Below are 19701 nucleotides of genomic sequence, written 5' to 3'. Positions count from 1 at the left end.
GTTTCTTGACCATACCAACAACCGTTTTACCCACAAATTATTGTAATCTGCCAGTTGTAGTTCATCTTGTAAACTTCTGTAGCATGGCTTTTAAGGTGGTTAAATGTCTTGTCAGATGTGTAGGTCAAACAATTGCAAGTATTTAGGAATGGATCACGGATGGAGTACTCTTTAGAGCATCACTATTGGCAAGCTTTTAATAGAGACATAAAAATATCAAAAGGTCTTGCGCGCACAAGGTGCACAATAAATTTATTGTACACCAAGATAACTTTTACCCCTTTTCTCGTAACTTTAATCTAGTTTTGATTTAACTTTTATATTAGTAAAAAAAAAGTTGATAGAAATGATTAAATGATTAATTTTATACATTATAAGTGATTTTGAAGAAATAAGTTTTACTAAAATGAAAAAATCAATCACTTAAAAATAGACAACTTTTACATATATAAGCTTAACTTTTAAGCATTTTGAGTTAACTTTTACTTCGGTGTACAATATTTATTGTACACCCATTGTAAATAAGAATTTGTGTAAAAATATTTCGTAAGTGTTTTTATTTCTCCAATGGTGATTCCGAGCGGAGGCACCGATTTGCTAAGGACAAAGTTATATTTTTAAATTCAATTCTATTCCTAATTCCATGCTCCAATATTTCCTAACCTCAATTCAAATTTCCAAAAAATTCAACCGAGTCTTTTTTATTTCCATTGACAATACCATCGGTCTCTATTTAGTTGTGAAATTTCGAGCGGAGGCACCGATTTGCTAAGGAAAAAGTTATATTTCTAAAATTCAATTCTATTCCTAATTCCATGCCCCAATATTTTCTAACCCCAATTCAAATTTCCAAAAAATCCACCCGGGTCCGTTTTTCAATCCCGGACATTTGTTCAAAATTCAAATTCCAAACACAAATTCAATTCAAAGTACAATCTCCAAATTCCGAGGCCAAAATCCTACTCCAAGCCACATTTCCACTCAAAATCATACATTTGCTCGAAAAATCGGGCACCTCAAGCAACCCAGGCGCCGGTCCACCAAAATCGAGCAAACGACAAAACCTGATCAACCACTTTCAGGAAAAAAGGTAACCACAATCCCTTTTCTTTATTTCATTTTCAAGTCACAAATAATGTGTCAAACCTTGCCAACCAAAAAAGCCATAAATGAAGTACTTCGTAGCATTTAATGCACATTCGTAATTAGTAACCAAATAACCCAACTAAGGCATATAACTACAAGAAATGGATTAATTTCCGACCGCCAGTAACTTGCAACACATCAAGTATATCATTTCTGACCTCTTTGGCAAAGAGATGCAAGTTATATTTTTTTATTTCTTGTTTGAGAGAGGTAAGATGTTTTTGGTACTTTACATAGAAATTAATATACTTTTGAAGCTACAACCGAGCATTACTTTCAGGTTTATATATATCGCACCTCCATATTTAATTCGATGTACGTGTATGAGAAACAACGAATAATTTAGAGAATGAATTTGAGTAGTAAGTAATCGTATTGAATGAATTTGTGCATGTTTAGGTATTTATTATAATAAATGCATTTTATTTTGATTTTTATTCGTATTGGCTTGTGTTTAAGTAAATTATTGATTTTTATATGATTAATAAGTGTGGTTGCTATGTTACAATATTAATTATTTGAGTGCTTAGTTAGAAAGCAACGAGCGTTATTTAGACTACGTAGTAGGTTTAGTAACATGATTATTGTAAGATGTGTAGAGTTTGGTTATTAACATGTTTTTTGTGAGATGTGTAGAATTTGTTATCATGAAAAGGAGGGAACGTAGTTGGATGTATGATAGACTGGATGGGCGCAACCTTAAGCCCGACTTTCTCAAGGGGGTGGGAGAGTTCATTGAATTTTGCAAAGAGCATCCAACTGTGTTCATTGAGATGCACAAGCCCTCTGTGTTCATTGAGTTAAGTACATGCACTACCAAGGACACAAAAAAGATGGGTGGAAGGAAGCCAGATTGAATGACTAAGGAAGTGCATGCATAAATGATAAAGTACGTGGATGATGATGATGAATGAAAAGATCTGAGCGGGCTAAGAAAAATAGGAGAGGGGGTTCATTGACCAACAAAGTCAAACCCTCACATTTTCAAGATTCCATTTCCACAACTGAGGCTGCAAAGAAGATGGTAAGTTGAATAATGTAACTTAATTTCATTTAACGATGTTACTACTTTGATTACTTACAGAAATTCCTTGTAAATAAGGCAAAGGAAAGTGGAAGTGTGATGCCTACAGCAGGTGATTTATATTTGAAGACGCACACGAAGGAGGTACAGGGTAAAGGGAAAGTCCCTTAGTAGTATCAAAGCAAAGCAAATCAAGGTAACTTACTATTATTGTTATTTCTTTCTTTAAGTAGACTATTGGAATGAGTCTTGGAAATTTAAAACTATGAATATTAACATGAAAATGGTTTAAAATGATAACTTAGCCAAGGTTCTTTAGTTCAAAATTGGGAGCGAAAATGTCTTATTTTAGCCTAAATATGACCTATATCGACCAAATAAGTCTTAAATGTGCATAAATAGATTGGAATGTTCTTAGAAACGTTAAATGTGCCACATAAAACATGTAAATGGTTTAAAATGATAACTTAGGTTCCTTAGCTCAAAATCGAGCGAGAAAATGCCATTTTAGGCAAAATATGACCTATAACGGCCAAATAAGCCTTAAATGTGAATTAATAGATTGAAATATGTATTAGAAAGTTAATACTAAACTTATAAAACACGTAATAAGTTTAAAATCATTCCTTAGGTTCTTTAGTTCAAAATTGGGAGCAAAAATGCCTTCTTTCAGCCTAAATATGACCTATGACGACCCAATGAGCATTAAATCTGCATATATATATATATATATATATATATATATATATATATATATATATATATATATATATATATATATATATATATATATATATATATATATATATATATATATATTGGAATGAGTCTTAGAAAGTTAAAACTAAGCTTATAAAACATGTAAAATGTTTCAAATGGTGGCTTAGGTTCTTTACTTCAAAGTTGGAAGCGCAAATGCCATTTTAGGCTATAAATGGCCTATAACGACCAAATGAACCTTAAATGTGTATACATAGATTAGAATGAGTCTTATAAACCTTGAATGTGCCACGTAAAACATGTGAAAGGTTTAAATATATTAAGATGAGTTCTTAGGTTACTTAGTTCAAAGTTGAGAACGATAAAAAGAGACTTAAAGTTCCTTAATGAACCTTAAATTTTTGTTATGCAAGTTTGGTTAACATATTTGTTCCTTAACAAAAGTTCCTTATTTGTTATGCAAATTGGGTTAATATATTTGTTATGCATGGGTGATAATTATTTTAATTCTTGTAGGAAACCTACGAAAAAAGTGTTGCTGGATACCATGAAAAATGCATTGATAAAGATCCCAATCAAATCTACTTTGAGACAGTAGGTGGGAGAAAGAAGGGAAAGGTTCCTGGACTTGGGGAGTGGAGCAGCTCTATACTATGCATCATCTTCTAGAAGGGGTGCTAGCTCATACACCCCATCTCTTTATTCTTAACTCTCAACATGTTTAGAAGAAACTCAACAACAGTTGTCTCAAAAATCCATTGAGCTTGAAACGATAAAAGCTCAGATGCTAAAGGTTATGGATGACGAGCGACTAGAGCGGCAAAGGGAGAGCGAAGAAGAGCGACTAGAGCGGCAAAGGGAGAGAGAAAGGGAGAGAGAAGAATATGTCGCCCAGATGAAAAATTAATAAGTGGTCATTGAACAATGAATTTATCCCTAATATTTGTGTCATTCACTGTTACCTAATATTTATCCCTAATACAATAAGAAGAGTGAAACTTCTTTTGTATTCTTTGTGTCATTCAGGAACATCAATTAGAATATTAACTCATTAAATCAACAAAAATAAAAGAGAAAAGAGAATAGTTTATGCATATACACTGTCTCCTTAAGTTCACCATGTAAGAAAGCATTATTCACATCCAATTGATGTATAGGCCATTGCTTGGGCAAAGCAATGCTCAGAACAATACACGCCACAATCAATTCCGACATGTTGAGACCTGCCATCACCAACAAGACGAGCTTTGTGCCTCTCAAAATTACCATTAGACTTTTCTTTATGAGAAAAAATCTACATGCAACGAATAACATTAACATAAGAAGAACGGGGCACCAACTCCCACGTCTTATTTTTAATAAGAGCATCAAATTCATCAAGCATAGCCAACTTCCAATTCGGGTCAGACAGGGCGAACATGGGGTTACGAGGCAAAGGTGATTTGGTAACCGAGGTGTGGAGATTAAAAAGCTTTTTGGGCTTAAAAATCCCATGTTGAGCCCGCGTTGTCATTTGTGGCGAGGGGGAAGAGTTTGGCTCGACCTGATGAGGGGGGGTATTGGTGGCAGGATGGGCTTGCTGCAAAGGAGTGGGGGAGACATGTTGGGCTGATGTTACTAGGCTGGACAAAGAAGTGGGTTAAAGATAGGCAGGATCAGGAGAGGGAGTGGCGTGATATGGAGAAGCAGAAGCAGGAGCTGGGCTGGAAGGGTGGGTCGACTCTGGTGGACTGACCACGCTGGTCTAGGTAGGAGGTTGGTGGACCGCGGCTGATTGAACAGACCCGTAGTCCACCAACATCCTATTCTCCCCAGATTCAGCAAGGCGTGTTGGGGATTGGGCAAGTGGATGTGGGATTTGGGCCCAAGTAGTGTTGGTCAGGAGGCCATCTCACAAGAAGTCATAAGTATGAGGTTGTGGTGTATGGGTTTTTGCAAACGGGAATGTATGTTCATCAAAAGTTACATGACGACTAATAATAATTTTATTATTTGACATGTCGTAACATTTATATCCTCTATGGTTGGGGGTATCCCAAAAACACATAATTATATTATTTACATAATATATTAGTTTTCTATTAATTTTAACAAAAAACAAGTCGATGTTGATGTTTTGGATAAATTCTACTTAGAGTTGAACTTGTCTTAGAGAGGTGCTAACAATCGTTTGAGCAAGATAATTACGAGATGGTGAGAGCAGTATGTTTAAGCATAAAACAATGTAATATTAGGGAAGCAATTTTCTATCATACAAACAATCATTCGTGGCCTTATATTGCCTTACATGAGGATGTAACGTACAAAGAAACGGTATAATTAAACCATTAATACTCCCTCCCATAACTCAAGCTTCCTACTTAATTACTGTCGTAACAATTGCTGTCTACATAGCCGTTGTGGGAGAGTTGGTCAGTCGCCCTTTGTGAGGGGGTGGAAAAACACGATGGGGCGCCTCTGAAAAAGTATACGGCCCGCACGACTTTTCCCCTCTAGATGTGGCAAACATATTAAGTAAATAGGAACTAACTGTGGGCTTTAGCCTCTTTTAATTTTACTACTCTGTAGGAGTCGCCATTCAGTTTAAGAAAACTGACAAAACCCGGTTATCGTGATATGTCCGAAGTGAAAACATATTTGACTCACAACGGCCATAGGTTCCCTTGTGATCCCTGGGATGGAGATCCCTCAACGTACATCCAGCGGAGCAAGATTGAGAATTCGGGGGACGTTTACTAATACAGGGAGTGCCCAGTATTATCCCACGCAGCGGTCCTTACTAGTTCGATTGTGACGACGATGGGACATGCGTTATGCTACATTCATGTAGGGGTTTACAGTTAAATACATAACATGATAGCGGAATAACCCCAAAGCTAGGAAGCATGTATAAAGTACAGATCAAGCAATACTTATGTTTATAGCGTGTTTTTCCTAGTTCAACGAATCACGAACACGAACAAGAAATCCAAATGGCGTTCCTCTACTTGGTTCACCGACACGTTTAGTTCCGTCTTGAGATTAATGGCTTAGACGTCACTAAAGATATTTTTGCTTTTGGGAAGAACACATTCATGGAGGCAAAGAGAAAATTAGGGTTTCTCTTTTCTCATAGTGTTGTGTGTACAATCTGAATTGTGTATTGGAAAAACATGTATTTAGGTTATTAAAATAACCGAAACCGTAAGCAAGCCAACCGACCAAGGCCTAAGGCCATTGGCCGGCCAGGAAGCCCACGAAGGGCATTACATGCGCACACAGCTAGCTAGGACGTGGGCCGCTAGCATGTTATGGCTTGTCTTGTGCTTTGTCCCCGTGCGCCACACAGCAGCAAGGCCTATGGGCCAGCGCTACATTTTCATGCACGCTACGCCCATGGGCCTTGTACTTGTGCGCTCCGGCTCGTGGGTTGCTTTTCGTATTGCGGTTAAATTATCCCTCGACAATTTATTTATCGTTTTGTACTTGACGATCCGTTTTCGTACGACACGATTATTCGTTTCGCCTAGCTTAAGAATATACGCAACACGATATACGATTTCACGATCCAATGTTAAATCGTATAATTATGTTTTCCGAACTAACTTCCCGAAAAGCTATTAAATGAATTTCCGATTCATTTAATCTGGTGATCTGTTACATGATAATGGTGTGAACTTATAGGTCCAGTCAAGAGTAAGCTGTGAGCCTAATATAGATTAGAACTCACTGATCGGAAGCATTTCTCCAGCCAGCTGTTCCGATCACTTGATCTCACTGAATTAATTGTTCGTAATTAATCTGAACCTTGGTATTGGACTAATGCACCTTGGGTAAATGACATATTTCCTCCAGTCTCCCACTTATCATTCAGACAAGTATGTATTTCGATTCCTTTGTCTCTTAGTGTTACTTACTGAACATAAGGTAAGATCCAAGCCATCCTTATTAGGTCCATAAGTGTTTCTCGAATTAATGATTTCAACTGTTAAACTTTTACAGAAGGTTAAGCCTTAACCATTCAGAGCACGACCATGCATTTTCACAGTATTTAACTCTCCGAGAGGCCTTGTACAACAACAACACCATATCCTATCAAATAAAGGAGCACAATCCCTTCTTGTAACTTATGTACAACTTACTTTGATTCATAGTACGCCCAATAACTACTTTTATAGTCTCCTTTTAGGGTGCGATGCTAAACGAGCATCAAAGCGAACTAATTCTCAAACAAGCATCCATAACTACTCAGGTTCTGAGGAATAGGTTCCAATCACCATTAACGAGAACTACTTATGACATGAAATTAATCTCTTAAAGTGATCTCATGGTCAATCCGATACAAGATCCAATAAGTATCTATGCAAATGATTTCTGATATCCAGTCCATCTAGTTCAAGAAACTGAACTATAAATCAACTTGCAATATAATATTCATTAGTCATTGGTTGTCCAACCTTTCAATGACATGGATTAGGGATCCTTTTGTGATTCAATATTCAAGTTCACTTATGGGTGTTTCTTTGTCAAAGAATTCATCTTGACATCCTATTTGAATGTTTTTGAATCACTTGGACTTCATCATTTAATACTAAACCAAGATTAATGAAATATGAAATATAATTTCAATGATAAATGTTCAAACCAAATGCTTACTAATTTGTGGGCCTCTAACCCAAAATCAAGCATTTAACATTTTACGGATATAAGCCTTTCACCCAATACTTAAAACATTCACGGAACTCAAACTTGATTCCATTTCTGCATATGAGTGTTGTATATCATTCGATGCAGAGGTTTAGTTTATCATACTTTGCTATTCTTATCATCCTTTCTATCGAAAGCCTTTCAATGTACGATGAAAAGATGTTTGAATATGTTTATAGAATGATCCATTCTTTCATCGCTGTTAGAATGATTCTCATATTCAAAATAGAAAATCATCCAGATAGCAGACTTGTGATCAACCTGAGTTCATTGAAGAACTCCTACTAGAAACAATTCCCTTTTTTTTTCTTAGGCAATAATGAATTCATTTCAATTATGTAGAGTTGCAAATGACGCTTCCCTTTTGGAATACTCCAACCAGTTCACAAAGATGTGGGAGATACATCTTTCAAATGAGAACTTGGAAACTAATCATTGATTCAGTTTCCCATGCAACACATATGGTTTAGAACCTATGTTACCACCTTTTAATCACGACGCCTAATTGCTCGTGTATGTTTGTTGTTTTCCTAACAACAAGATCCTACTTTTGTTTAAGCTATGCATGTAGCATCAAAACTTTAGTTCATCTTCACTTCCTCTTATCAAGTGCTCATCCTACATGTCCAAATATATTGGATGTTCTTGTTATTATTCTAATGATGTTTGATCTAGATCAATAGAGATGGGTATAAACTCGTCATAATCCAACATTTACGAGTTATATTGGCGATCCATATATCACAGTATACATGATTGATTGTAATGCAAAAACCATTGGCATTTTAAAATCTGTCCATGTAACTTTAGCTTATTCAGTTTCACGATATACCGAATTTTGCTAAAATCTTTGCATTGCCATCAGCCATGTGATATAAAGTGAAGGTTCCTCTTCAAGGTCCTTCATGTTTAACTTTAGTAATAACACCCTAGCTTTACACTTTAGTTATAACATTCATTACTTAGATTTACTCATATGGGTTGAGAGTCTCTTTTGAGTCTCTCAATTGTGTTTGATTTAGTAATTACTTTTACATAATCCAAACAACGCTTTAGATCTTATCCAATAGATCTTTAACCCAGTATGTTCTAAGTTTCGCCATGGTTCTAATATTGACAAATACTTTCAAATCTAACCATTTAGAATTTGAATGTCATTTTCAATAGAGAGATATTTATCTCATATATATAGAACCAATAAACTTGACTTAGCTCCGACTAAAATCGTCATCTACAAGATGATCCATATTTTCACAAAGCTATGATTTCTCAATACCCTTGTTGAAAAATATGGTCCAATTCCCACTTGCATGCTTTAATCTACGAATAGATTTCTTAAGCTTGCTCTTTTATCTAGTATCCAAAACTTTTACATTGTGTGATGTACACAATTCCTTTCTACAAGTCCAATTGAGGAAGGTGTTTCATTTTCCAATTGCCATATTTCCATATGCAATGATTGCTAAATTTATCCAAAATAGTTCAAGCATTCCGACTTGGTGAAAAAGATTTCAACATTATCAAAGCCGTGAAGTTGTTTATAATCTTTAACCACCAATATAGATTTTCTTTTTGTATGTGTATACAATATCATCTTTGTATGTTTCGAAAACATGTTTGCAACCAATGGGAGTGAACCCTTTATGAAAATCAACCAAATCAAAGACTTGATTCTTTAAGATGAAGATATTTCGGATAAAATGGCCTAAAACCATTTTATATGGCCTCGAACCATAATAATGTTTCTGATGGCCTCAAACCATACTTGGGAATTTTTAATTCGTCGTAGCTGCCCTATAACTCGTATGTTTTTGAAGCAATTTCAAAGTATTCATAGTTTTCATCCTCAAGATATTTATGTATCTATCTTGGTTGAATTATATTCCGTATACGATTTACCTAGGTATTGAACATCAAACTTTACTGTCTATAAAGACATTACTCAAGTCCTTTGAGTAGTAGGATTCTCTTGAAGCACTTCCAAAGGCTTCTAAGTACGGAGCTTTTCCAAAGACTCCAAAGACTCCTAAGTATCCTACATTTGTTTGTTGCTTGACTCGAAGTTCTTTTGAGGTCACTTAGAGGTCATTTTTCTCCTACTTTCCTTTTTGGAAATAAGGTGGTTCCTAAAAGAAATTATCTAGAGCAACAACCATATGTTCTTAGATTTGTGGTAGAATCAATACCTTTTGTTTCTATGAGTCGCTCATAAAGAAATATATATTTATTCTTGAGTTTGTTTGATGTAAACACTAACTCCCACTGGGTTTGACAACCCTAGATATATATACTGACAAGATTTACTAAACCAAAGTTCAACCTTATGTCATCTTATCCTTAGCTTTGACAACTTTGTTTAGTGTGATAGTCACTTGAGAGTATCATTTAGAAACCATATAGGAAAATACTCGTGATTATCATTAATCGAATAGATTTTGATTCCTCCATTTGGACATACCATATTCTTATGGAGCTTCGATTTTTATAATGCCATATAAAAAATCTAGATAATCTTTCTTGGCTCATGTAAACATGATCTTGAACCAGTCTAGATGTTCCAAAAATCTTGCCAAGTTGATTTTACACCCTTTTGTGAATCGCATTGAAGCATTTCACATATTTCACCTTCAGTAAATATAGTCATATTTTCTCAAATTCTTGTGAAATAGGTAAGTCATAAAATCCATCTTTGGTCTATGAACGTAATTGTCTAGAACATTCTAACAATAGTCCATTTATATGTCATATTCAACAAGTAAGACCCATGTGTCATAAATTAGTCAACTTTCAAAAATCCATGCCATGGAATCTTAGAATGTTGTCTTGTTGATATGGTCGTATAACATTGCCAAAGATATGTGGAACACAAATCAAAATATTTGATTTAAACCTTCTGAAGTTTGAGTGTGAAGAGATTTCTTTGTTTATTTATCAATCATATGACTCAACCCTTAAATGACCATTTCATTCAAATAAACACTCAACGAATGTTTTTGTTTACTTTGAACGCGAGTCTTTCCGTTGTCCAAATAGAAAATTATTTATGATGATTAATGGAACATAATGCCATTAAGTTCCAGCCTTTAGAAAGACTTTAAAACAAACAGATGACCCTACAGCTAATGTAGCACAACTTTTCTTTATTTCCCACTTGTAGGTCAATATCCAGACTTAGCTCCCGGAATTTGATTTCTTAACTAAAGTTAGAACCTCAAGCGGTAATCTAATACCATAGGAGCTTATTTGCTAAGTCGTTTCTCTTTAACGCAAACTTTTAGGTAGAAATTGAATCTTAAATTTATTTCTTTTGTTCCGTTTCCTATCCTTTCTAGCAATTTTCTTATAGTCCAAAAGATTTTACTCTTTGCTTGATCTTCTTACTTTGTTGCGTTTACAAAGTTCCTTTCTTTTATTCACTTTGAATGACTACATCCAATGAGTCTAGTTCATTGAATCAAAAGAAAATTGGTTGTTAACCATTGGTTATACATGAGCCTTTAACTCAATACTTCATTATTCCAAAACTACCCAGTATTCTGAATATATGTGGTCCAATTGGTCTACCATTCAAGTTTTAGTTAGAAAACAATCATGAAGATCACGATAAGAAAATAGCATCCAAGATACGCTCTCAGTCTCCTTTCCTTTGAGAATTTCTCTCAAAATTAGTTACCAACGATCGAGGAAATATCGCAGTTCTATTATCCGAATGCAATAAAGTTGAAGAATTACAAATCTACAAAATGAACTAGCAAAGAAAACATTTATCATACTTTAATAACTTGAAATAAAAGCATTCATACAATCATTAAAGCCATTAAACATTTCATTCATGCAAAACAAACACGGTCCATAATGAATGAAACGATTCCAAGACCCTAAAAGTCCTAAATTCTTAAGCATGCTTTGGCTTGACTTATCTCTTTTAAAATTCTAGGTAAGAAAAACCGATTAATAGTAATCTCTAAATTAATCTTGGTTAATAAATTAATACCATAATTTATCTCATTGCCACAACATGTACCAATATTGCTTGATTTGCAACCACAATCAACGTGTTCCTTTGGGATACCTTACCATCTAAGTCTACTAAAATAGCACCTCGCTTTGGCGGAAACCTACTATCTTAGGTCCTTAGATTTTAGTAAGTGCTTTATTTGGAAGGCAATTATAAACTCAATATCAATTTTGAGGCTAATTCGGAGGCTTTTTTGACTGTTAGCGTGAAATGCATTTTTGTCCGGATTAATTTTTTCTATTCGTGACTCGAAACAGTTTTGAAAATGGAGTTAGGGTGCGGAAGTTATGAAGATCTTTGTGTAGGCTTTTGAGGTGGGTTGAGGTGCGAGTCGTTTTTGAAGGATTGGTGGGGGTTATATTTTATTAATTCCCCTTTTAAGCAACATTTGCTTTCGTTTTGGATTTTGATTTCCTTTTATTTCTTTGGGTTGTATGGGTTGATTTTTATGGTTACACTGGTTTACTTTTATGTTTTGGGGATATGAATGGGATGGTGCGGTTTATTTTGTGGGTTTCGGGAATTGGCTCCCATGGCACTATTTTAAAAACCGAGTGGGTTTCGTTTGTTGGGCCTAGAGTGGGCCGCCTCTTTATTTTTGTATTTTGCAAGTACATTTGGTGCTTATTTAGTGTTAGAATAAAATTTTTAGGAGAAATATTACGCCTTTATTGATTCGGAAAGTAAGGAAAACACACTGAAATAAAACTGACCTATATTCTAAGGGGCCTTAGGACCATCTAAAGTCTTATTATTTTTTCTACCAATCTAAAGAACTACTAGGCGCTTTTTACTAATAGTGCTCTATGTGGCTCAAGCCTTGGGTTTAGTCTCATAAAACTTCGGTCCTTCACTGGTACTCATCTTGAATTCTATTCCTTTTGCATTGACCCACTGGTATGTCTTCACCCATCCGTTCTCGATCTCTTCTAGTGTTGATGCAGGAGAGATTAACCGGGTTGGATCGAAACCTTTATCTTGTAAAGCTAGGGTAGTCATCACAGTCTCGTCCTCCATAGGCCTCGATTCGTTAAACAATGTCCATAGAGCCTGGTTGTCCAATATTTCAGTTGTTTTAGTCTTGGTGAGGTGGGGTGCCTCATCCAAGGTGTGGCAGTCATGGAAAATTTCAAATCCGGGTTTTAGCAAGCCATCCTGAACGAAGGGTTCAGGGAAATCGCAGCATGGGTGTTCTTCTCCTTCCCGAACGAACATCCCGTTAAGGGTCCTTTGATATGGGGGAAGGAGGGTGGTTTGTTTGGCTTTGTTAAGGCGTAGCCTAGACAGGCGGTCAGCAATATCTTCCTCCGTTGGTTCATAACCTAAGCCAAAGGGAGTAGATTTGACGGGAAAAGGATGGAATGTGTATTCCTTCTTCCTTATGCCCAATGGGGTTCATAGGAAATAACCTTGAGCTAACAACATTCTAGGGATGACTCGGGATGCATGCGGGTCTAGGAATGCTGGGTCATAATCTTCGATGAACTGGATTATTTCTTCCATTTGAAACCCGTAAAGGTCGTCTGCAGTTTCGGCCGTTCCAACCATAGTGCAACTGACGTCGAGAGGAGGGGCGCGGATTTCTAGTATTACCCCGTTATGGTTAAGTTTAACCATTTGGTGCAAGGTAGAAGCCACACCTCCTAAGTCATGGAGCCAAGGTCGCCCCAAGAGGAGGTTGAAAGTGGGCTTGATGTCGATTATTTGAAACTCCGTGGTGCGTGCCACATGCCCGGTTTGTATGGTAAGGTTGATTTTTCCCAATACAGGCCTTCGGGAGTTATCATAAGCTCGTACCCCTTGCGTGGAGGTTTGGAAGTCATCGTTTCCTAGCCCCAAGCAACGGGCGGTTCGCAATGGGCAGACATTAACCGCCGAACCATTATCTACGAGCGCTAGGGGGATGTTTTGTGCTTTGCATCCAACCACTAGGTAAAGGGCTTTATTGTGAGCACCCCCCTCTTTGGGTAAGTCTTTATCAGTGAAAACTATGGCCTTTTCTCCGGCATCTCTCGTGACATGGCTAACCAATGAGTCAGGTGTGATATTTGTAGGTAGTGAGATGAGGTCAAGTGAGCGAATAAGCTTTTCGCGATGTTCCTTTGAAGTACACATAAGATCCTAGATGGTAATCTCGGCCTTGGTTCTTTTTAGTTGTTTCAGGAGAGGATTTTCAATGACTTCTGCGACGGTGGCGTGCCGTCCATTCTCAGGAGTTTGCCTAACCGGGATGTCGTCCATAGGAAGTGGGTGAATATCCGGTTGGTATATTCTTCCGGATCGGGTGAGGTTGTCGACCTCGGGCTCCTGAGGGGTGGTGTCAATGAGAGCATACCCGGGCCAAGTTTCAGTGAAGAGGTCCTGGCCCGACACTTGAGATAGGTAAATATCTGCAGCATCATCATTCCACACACCGCACACTTCCCTCTCGATTCGATCCATAGGGACCACAGCGAGTGGTGCACCTTGAGGTGTAATATACACCGTGGGGTCGAAATTCTCTGGTTGGTCGAGAGAGATGTGACAAGAGCCGAGTGGGATCTTGTTATTGTTGGGTTTGCCAACGTTAGGGAGAGGTATCACTTCATCCTCTATCATGTCCTGGATCGTATGTTTTAGATTCCAGTAGTTTTCAGTGTCATGCCCATTTCCTTGATGGAATTTGCAGTAAGTACCTTTGACCCAATATTTGCTTTTGACAGGAGGGTCACGGGTGGGGCCTATAGGTCTCAACTTTCCTTGATTGGTTAGTCTTTCAAAGGCTTGTACCAAAGTCGACCCGAGTGGGGCAAACTTTCGGTCTCGGACCCATCTTCCAGGGCTTCTTCGGGCGGGAGTGTCTTCTACAGCATGGACTTCTTGGGCTTGGGATGTGTTACCCCGATTACAGGTGTTGTTCTTATATGTGGGTTTTCTTTGTATGGTTTTGGCGAGGTCGTCCTCGATCTTTATTCCCACATCATAAACTCTTTTGAAAGTGTCAAGTCCCAGGTACCTAAGGTGTTGTCTGTAAGCCGGGTCCAGGTTGTCAATGAATTTTTGGACCAATTCTGTTTCGGGAGGCCTATTGATTAGCTGGGCCGCCTGGTCCCTCCATCTAGCAAAGTAGGTCGTGAAACCCTCATTTTTCTTTTGGAAGAGAACTTCCAGCTCGCGCATGGTGACTTGAAAATCCATGTTCGACGAGTATTGCTTGATGAAGACATTGACAAAGTCTTCCCAAGTGGGGAAGATCTTAGGGTCCTGGTGATAGTACCATTTGAGCGGCACAGGTTCCAAGGACAAAGGAAAGGCAGGTAAGTACATGGACTTGTCCACGCCTTTCAAGTTCATGGCATTCACAAAGCTCAGTAGATGATCACGGGGGTTGTCCGTGGCCTTGAACTTTGGTAAGTCAGATGAACTGAACTTTTCTGGTAGTTTGCCAGGAAAAGGTTCAGGATCGAGGGAGAAGTATTTGCTCCCCATGGTTTGCTGTAGGACCATTTTTTCAATCCTCTTCTCGTTATCGAGGTCATTTTTGGCTTGCGCAGCCGCTAAAGCTTCATTTTCCATTTTTAGTTGGCCCATGAGTCGGGTCATTTGAGCCATCTGCTCTTGCAAATCTTCGATGGACATGTTTGAAGGTGCGAATCGAGGTTGGGGAAGCGGAGATCCTTGAAATAAGGGATGACGGACGGAGCTTGGAGTCACTAAACCTGATGTTGGCGATGTATCTTCGAGACGCACTAACCGTTGATTCCCTGATCGGCACCAAGTGGCAGGACCAGTCCTAGGCATAAGATAAGCTAAAGTTTAGGTTCCCAAAGTTTCAAGCATTACTTAGTCTAGACTTCGACTTTCTCTATTGGTTTTTTGCTCTTTCTTTTATTGGTACACTTTTTAGTTTTTTCTTTTTCTTTTGGTCATTCTTTGGATTTTCGAAACACTTGCCCGTGTGACATTCATAATTATTTGCATGTTCGATTTTTAGTGCCGAGCATTGTCGTCGTAGGAGGCCTAACAACGACGCAAAGAATTATTAATTTTTTTTTACGAGTCGCTTTTGAAATCGAGTGCTTTTCTTACGCCTTCGTAGCAATTTTTTTTACGAACATTTTTTGTGCTACGTATTTTCCTTTTGCGCGGGCACCGAGGCTGCTCGCCTGACCAGAAGGCCAAGCAGCAACTTCAGCGCCCAGGGGTGGGCGTGAGAAATTATGGCGCCCAGCCAGGGGCGTTGAAAATTCGTCCCTGGCTGGTTCTCGTTTTCTGTCTGCGGCTTCGATTTGCGTGCTTGCCTAATAACGTCCTTTACGCGTAGCGGCGTTTGTGGGATTCGTTACAAGCCATCCCGAGCGTCGCTTATTTTTGTGGCGATCATTCGGGTTTGCGGAACACGTGTTTCGGTATAACTCTTTGGCAAATTATTCTATGAATGTTTGGGCAATTTTTAAGGTCGTTGGTTTTCTAGGATAGTTTGTCACACACAATCACATATTTCGCTACACATAACTACATTACAAACATGGATTTGAAAATTAAATATGCCACGTAGTTTATGATAGGCTTCTATGGGTAGTTTATTTGCGTTTGGCTTGGTACCGCTTCTATCGTAGATCCAACACATGCCCCGGTCGAGGTAGTGTCTTCAACAGACGAATTTCGCTCAAGAGGCCAACCCGCAAGTGCAAGCCAAGGGGGCATGCAGGCGAGAGGGACCTAATGAGCGAGCGATTGGGTTCGGGATAGGTGTACTACCTGCACAAGTACCGAGTGGGCAACATGCACCCCCCTATTGGCGGAAAAAGGGTATCCTTAGTCCCAACTCCCGAGGGAGTCGAGATTCGTTATGCGGTTCTGCCCGTTCACATTAATATGCTGATTTTCAGGTCTTCCCAACTTGATGGGGAAATAAACGCGGGGTAGAATCGTTTCACCCTTCGGCTATTTTGATTACCTACAAGCACGAGTATTTCCTTCACTATCCCCAGTGGAGTCGCCACTGTGAGGGGGTCGAAAAAGCGCGAGGCTAATGCGTGACCTCGTCCCTCGTGGGTGTGACGATTCTTTTTATTCAATCAAGTGTAATTGGATTTCCTATGAGTTTACACCCAATTGACTAGTAATATAGGAGTCGCCATTCAGTTTTTAACAACAATGAGAAAAAGTGACAAAACCCGGTTATCGTGACATAAAGGGAGTGCAATTATGTTTGACCACGACGGCCGTAGGTTCCCTTGTGATCCCTGGTGTGGGGATCTCTCAACATACACCCGCAAGGTAGAGATTGAGGGTTCGGGGGACTGTAACTACCGAGAGGAGTACTTCGCTCGTCGATAACTCCTGAGGCAGGATATCCTTACTAGCTCAGCATAAATAATTGAAGGGACATGCGTTAACTATTAAACTAATCTGAGTTGATTTTAGCAATATGCAACATATAATACTAGATCGATCGTGATTATCTGATTTAAATAGTATTAAGGGACCTAGCATGATAATCCAATTTCCCAAAAATATTATATTTGTTAGGCGTGATAGAACAATCAGATTTAGTTAGTTTAACAGTTCATAAAAAGGGCGAGGAAAGCAATTAAATCATCGAAAATGGACACATTACGACGCACCCTTGAGAGGTGCGTCACGGTTCTCAGAAAACTAACCACTTTGACTTTGCTATTTCTCCTTTTTATTTAACGAATCTCAATTATGGGACAGGATACGTTCTGTTCGATTTATGGATCGATTGCGACAGAACGCGTGAACAATTTCGCAGCGTGAGGCTTAGGCTAAGGGTTGGAGTCAATACTCAGAATATAATTGTGTGTTGTGTGTCCTTTTCACGTCGAATTTAGGGGTCTATTTATAGGGAAGAGTTCGTGGAAAGATAGAATTGCAGAGTTCTAATCCACAAAGAATTAGGTAAAAACACGTACCCAGGTATTTTCAGCGCCCAGGCCTGGGCGCCGAAGATTTCGGCGCCCAGAGCCAGGCGTTGAAAATAGGGTCTGGGCTGTTTTCTTTAGTCAGATTCAGATTCCAGAAATCCGTAGAGTTTGAGACTTAATCGAGTCTTTTAGCACGTATCAATTTTATGACGGAATGCGTCTGGGCCCGTTACGAACTCTAGGCTCATTAGGATTTTAATTAATACGTAACTCTTATTTCCGAATCATATTAGGAATAGGATTCTCGCAGTTTTCTATCTCATTTAGGATTTATGTTGGAATGCAACACCTAATTCTGACAGGTTTCTATCCTTTATGATTTGCCACTTTTAGAAGCTACCTTTTACGGCAGTTACTATTTTTAGCAGGTTTCCATAAATAGCAGGTTTCGGGTGAAATGAAAAGGGTGAGATTCGTTTATTTTATAGGAGATGCGTTGTCAAGTGGAGATTTATGCTTTCATCATCGAACCTTTCCCTTTCGGGAATGGGGACAAAAGTAGGTGTCTACACCTGTACCCGATGGTGTGCGTCTTTAGGGAGGTCGTGGGACCTAACGAATCTAGGCGGTTTGTGCGCCTGCTTCTGGAGTGGTGGTGGGATACCATCAACACTTTCCACTTCCCGTGGGGGGAGATGACTATTACCCCTGAGGATTACACTGACCTTACGGGTCTGTCCTCTACGGGTAGACCGATTTACATTTCCAGGGATACAGTTATGCCATCGCAGAAGACGGTTAGGGATGTTAGGTTATGATACATATGACATTACATAAATCATGCGGAAACAACCATTAACCCAGGACAACATATTATTTACACATAATCATATAGCATAATTTAGATGCATACTCTTTGTTGCGTGCCCTCCCTAGCTGCGCCCGAACCGAACAAGAACAAGTCTTTTAGGACTCCAAGTGTCGTCCCTCCGTAGATAGTCCACAGCACGTCCGGATCCGCCTTAAGATTGACCAACTAGAATCGCCCTTAAAGTACTAGAAAATTTCGGCACTTTTGAGCAAGATGTGTGTTTTAATTTTCTCTCAAAAAACTCACTTTTGAATACTTTGAAACTTGTGTATAAATTATGACCCCTAGGCCTTTATTTATAGAGTTATGGAAAAGGAATCGTAATCCTAGTAGGATACGAATTAATTGGAATTAGAATCCTACATGAATTCTATTTAATTAATTTATCCAATTAGGAATAGAAATTTAATCATACACTGACTCTTGTAGATTCAGGAATCACGCATGAGCACAAACTCACACACACACGGCAGCCACAAGGGCTGCCCATGCGCGTGCGAGCAGCAGCCCGCGTAGCACGGCCCACGTAGCCGTGGCCCTTGGCGCGCGCTGGGCCTGCCTTGCGGTAGGCCTGGGCGCTGCCTTGGCTGGGCTTGTGGCGCGCATGCTTGCTGGGCGATGGCCCCGGCTTCGTGCTGGGCCTTCGTCCGGCAAGCCTCGTCCGATGCTAATTCGTACGATACGCTTCCGATTAAATTTCCATTTCCGGAATCTATTTCCGATACGAACAATATTTAATATTTCCGATTCCGGAATTAATTTCCGTTTCGAACAAATATTTAATATTTCCGTTTCCGGAATTATTTTCCGATTCCGGCAATATTTCCGATTCTGACAATATTTCCGTTTCCGGTAATATTTCCGATTCTGGTAATATTTCCATTTCCAATAATATTTTCCGATACGTACCATGTTTCCGTTTCCGGCAACATCTACGACTTGGATAATATTCATATTTCCGATACGATCCATATTTCCGTTTCTGGCAATATCATCGTTTCCGGAGTATTCATTTCTTGCCTGTGACGATCTTAGCTCCCACTGAAACCAAGATCCGTCGGTTCCGAATATTCATAGATGGAGTATTTAATGCCATTAAATACTTGATCCGTTTACGTACTATTTGTGTGACCCTACGGGTTCAGTCAAGAGTAAGCTGTGGATTAATATCATTTAATTCCACTTGAACTGAAGCGGCCTCTAGCTAGGCATTCAGCTCACTTGATCTCACTGAATTATTAACTTGTTAATTAATACTGAACCGCATTTATTAGACTTAACATAGAATGCATACTTGGACCAAGGGCATTATTCCTTCAGTCTCCCACTTGTCCTTAGGGACAAGTGTGCATTTCCTAATTCCTTT

General features: G+C 38.8%; 1 long non-coding RNA gene across 3 annotated transcripts; it reads left to right on the top strand.

Annotated features, from left to right (window-relative positions):
* Positions 1-1149: 1149 nt before the first annotated feature.
* On the top strand, positions 1150-3899 carry LOC110796497 (uncharacterized). 3 transcript variants are annotated; one of them, XR_008927814.1, is made up of 4 exons: positions 1150-1426; positions 1783-2170; positions 2249-2366; positions 3407-3899. It is a non-coding gene; the product is annotated as an uncharacterized lncRNA (long non-coding RNA). The 3 variants fall into 3 exon arrangements; XR_008927815.1 differs by having other exon boundaries at positions 1152-1356; XR_002535607.2 differs by having other exon boundaries at positions 1162-2170.
* The last annotated feature ends 15802 nt before the right edge of the window (positions 3900-19701 follow it).

This window comes from Spinacia oleracea, chromosome 2 (genome assembly GCF_020520425.1).
Source record: "Spinacia oleracea cultivar Varoflay chromosome 2, BTI_SOV_V1, whole genome shotgun sequence".
Lineage (NCBI taxonomy): Eukaryota > Viridiplantae > Streptophyta > Magnoliopsida > Caryophyllales > Amaranthaceae > Spinacia > Spinacia oleracea.
This window is presented reverse-complemented; position numbering and strand designations above follow the sequence as displayed.